Here is a 4,201-nt window from a genome sequence, read left to right on the forward strand (position 1 = left end):
TCAACAAAGAAAAGAGAAACCAATTGATACAGATACAGAAGATAATCCTGGAGTACTGAGAGTTGAAAGGAATGATACAGAAGTGGATTAAATATCAACTAGTAGAAGAACCTGAATAAAAATAGTGAATAAAGAACAAATGGAGCTGCGGACTGTCAGCTATCCTGACAGTGCAGCCAGTTTGAATATTTACAAGTGGTGGTAGGACCTGGCCAGCAACCTAAAAATTGGCCCAGCTTGCCAAAGGCTGCATGGACAACTGCACTGGTGGGTGATGACTAAAAAGGAAAAACAATGAAGAAGACAAACTGAGCTGTGGATTTTTGGCTGTCCAAAGGGTGCAGCCATTTTTAATATTTACCAGTGGTGTGGCCATTTTGGCTATTTAAAGTGACAGCATTCAGATCCCAGCAACCTAAGAATAAGCTCCGCTTGCTGAGGACAGCACAGACAACTACACTGAAGGCTGACAACTGGCAAGTTGCAATAGTCTCCTTGTTACTCTTATACCCCACACCCTCTTGGTGAATGGAGGTGCAGCCATCCTCCATCTCTACCGACCTTCTGGACTGGTAGGAATTCCATCCCTGTCTGTGTGCTCTGACTGAATTGGGTACCCTGTTCTGCCCCCACCCCAGATTTGTTTTTGCTTGTTTGTTTTAAAATTATTCTTCTTTTCTTCTTTATTACTTTTATTCTTTCTTTTTCGTTTCCTGGGTTCTAGCTTTGGTTTTTTTGTTCTTCCCTTTTCTTGGTTCCTATCTTTTTTCTTTCCTTTGGTTCTTCCAATCCTTTTTCTTTTTACCCTTTTCTTTATTATTCTTTTACTCTAGCTCTTTTCCCTTATTCCCTCTCCCTAGATATTGTGAGATTCCCTCCCCCCCCATTTTTCTATTTATATTTCTTTTGTCTTTATAAAGTATTTCTGTAAATTTTTCTTCTCATTTATTGCCTTTCCTTTTTTTTTTTTTTTTTCCTTTCTTTTTGGTGACTGTTCCTTCCTGTATATTTATGGGTGTGTGTTTTTCTGGTGTTATTATTATTTGCTTGTTTAACTGAGTGGGAGACAGCAACCATGCACATATAACTCAATCACACCCACACCTCCCACAGCCCTACCTACTGAGTGCCACCATTTTCTTCTGCACCAACTGGCCAATGACAGATGTCAGCCAATACAAGGCATGGCTCACCTTTAACTGCTCTTCACAAACAGCTAACAGAGATCTGGTCACACACTCATTCTCTACCATACCCACCAGGAGACAGGTGGTGAAAGCATAAATGCTGCCAACTAGTGAACAGAGGAGCACAGTACCTTGCTTGCTTAGATATAACAAAACAAATTAAAAAAAAAAAAAAAAAAACCCCAAGACTTGGGCATATCACACCAACATACAATCACCAATTAAATATAAATACAATGACATCACAGTATCTTGGAGACAATAAGCTATCACAGTCCACATAAAATAGCAAGATAAAGCAGGAGAAACAAGGGACCAGGATATAGACCCAGAAAACACCCCTGAGGAAGAAATAGCATTGAAACTCCCTGAAAGGCATTCAAAAGCATTATATTTAGGTACCTTCAATGGATTAAGACACAGATCAAGGAAAACACTGACAAAATTAAGGAAAACACAGACAAAACCCTAGAACAATTTGAGAAGACAATACAAGAACAAAATGACAAAATAAATGAAAAATCAGAAATGATACAAAATCTACACACAAAAATCCAGAAGATTAATAGTAAAATTTCAGAAATAGATAATACATTGAATGGGCAAAAGAGAAGAATCAAATGAATGGAAGACAGGATTAGTGAGATTGAAGACAAATACCTCAATACTAATTTGGTAAGGGATCAATTGGAAAAAAGATCAAAACAAAATGAAGAAAGTCTAAGATTCATGTGCGACAGCATCAAGAGGAATAACCTACATGTAACTGGAATTCCAGAACAAGAAGAGACAAATAAAACCACAGAGAAAATTGTCAAAGATCTATTGGAAGAAAATTTCCCTGATGACGAAAGATGAGAATATACTCATTCAAGAAGTTCAATGAACTCCAAACAGCCTCCTGCTATAACTGTGGAGTTATCTATTTGCCTTTTCAATTCTGTTAAAGTCTGATTTATGTATTTTGGAGCTTCTTCAAAGAGCTCAAAAGAAAATCACCAAGATTTATCATCATCAAACTCACCAAAGACAAAGACAAAGAAAGAATCCTGAAAGCAGCATGGGAAAAACAAAAAGTTACACACAAAATGCAACCAAAAAGACTAAGCTCTGATTTCTTGGCACTATGTAGATGAGAAGGCAACAGGATGATACACATAAAACAATGAAAGAAAACAATTTCCAAACAAGGTTTATATACCCTGCAAAAGTATCCCTCATATATGATGGTGAAATTAGGACATCTTCAGATAAGCAGAAATTAAGGGAATTTGTTAAAACCAGACCAACCTTACAAGAGATGCTAAAGGGAGTCCTTTAAACAGAGAACCAGCAACATCAAAAAACAAACGACCATTAACACACAAGATGACATAACCCAGAAACCAAACCAGTATGGAAGTATCCAAAGTAAAGTAAGCTTACAAAAAGGTTAACCAGAGACATCAATTGGCAAATTGGTAAACTAAAACCAAAAAGGGTAAAAAGAGTGAAGTTACAGAACTTGTAAGTGGTGAGGAAGTCAAGACAATTGCAAGATAGAATGGACTGTTCTAAACTTGGGAAGAAAATTATAAATCACAGGGTAAACTCAAAGAAAAATAATAAACCTTCCCACTAAAATAAAAAAGAGGACAAGTACATATATTTAGCAAATACTAAAACAACAGCAACAAAGGAAATGGTTACATATTTCATAAACAAAATGAGCTCAGCATAAAAAGTTATATGGAACAAAGAAATCAGCAACACCATAAAAAAATACATAACAAAATGACAGCAACAAATTCATACTTGTCAATAATTACAATGTATGTAAATGGATTAAATATACCACTCAAAAGTCAGAGAGTTGCAGACTGAACAAGAAAACATAACCCATCAATATGCTGTCTACGAGAGACATACCTCAGAGACAAAGACAAAAATAGACTAAAAATCAAAGAATGGAAAAAGATACATCAAGCAAATGGCAACCATAAAAGACCAGGAGTGACAATATTAATTTCTGATAAAACTGATTTTAAGACAAAAACTACCACAAGAGACAAGGAAGGACATGATATAATGATTAAAGGATTGATTGAGCAAGAGAACATAACCATAATAAATATCTACTTGCCCAATGAAAGAGCTCCAAAATACATAAATCAGACTTAACAGAATTGAAAAGACAAATAGATAACTCCACAGTTATAGCAGGAGGCTTTGATATACCACTTTCAATGAAAGACAGAACAACTGGAAAGAAACTCAGCAAAGATGCTTAAGAACTAAACAATACAATCCACCAACTTGACCTAATAGGTATCTATGGAACACTTCACCCAACAACAGCATGATATACATTCTTTTCCAGTGCACATGGAACATTCTCCAGAATAGATCATATGTTAAGCCACAAAGCAAGCCTCAATAAATTTTAAAACAGTGAAACACTGCAAATCATCTTTTCAGATCACAATGCTATAAAATTAAATATAAACAATAGGAAGATCAATGGAAAATGAGCAAACACATGGAAACTGAATAACACCCTCCTTAAAAATGACTGGCTAATATCAGGTAAAAAAAATGAAATTTTAAAAATACCTTGAATCAAACAAGAATGAAAAGATAACATGCCAAAGTCTTGAGACACAGCAAAAGCAATGGTCAGAGGGCGATATATAGCAATAAATACACACATCAAAAAAGAAGAAAGAGCCAAAATCAACACCTTAGCCCAACATCTCCAACAATTAGAAAAAGAACATCAAGAAAAGCCTATAGTTACCAGAGAAAAAGAAATAATAAAGATTCGAGCAGAAATAAATGAAAACAGAAAACAGAAACATAATAGAAAATATCAACCAGACTAGAATTTGGTTTTTTGAAAAGATTAATAAAGCTGACCAACTTAAAAGAAAAGAAGAAGAGATTACAAATAACACAAATAAGAAACGAATTAGGCAACATCAAAACAGAACCAACTAAAATGAAAAGGATAATATCAGGATACTATGAAAAACTGT

At 35.0% G+C, this 4,201-nt stretch overlaps 1 protein-coding gene across 1 annotated transcript in view; it reads right to left on the reverse strand.

The window, feature by feature from the left end:
• Window positions 1–4,201, reverse strand: part of TOM1L2 (target of myb1 like 2 membrane trafficking protein) — an 89,963-nt gene that overhangs the window by 48,508 nt on the left and 37,254 nt on the right. The gene's annotated exons all lie outside the window — the stretch shown is intronic.

This window comes from Orycteropus afer, unplaced genomic scaffold, assembly GCF_000298275.1.
Source record: "Orycteropus afer afer isolate SDZICR_OR568_19922 unplaced genomic scaffold, OryAfe1.0 scaffold00080, whole genome shotgun sequence".
Taxonomy (NCBI): domain Eukaryota; kingdom Metazoa; phylum Chordata; class Mammalia; order Tubulidentata; family Orycteropodidae; genus Orycteropus; species Orycteropus afer.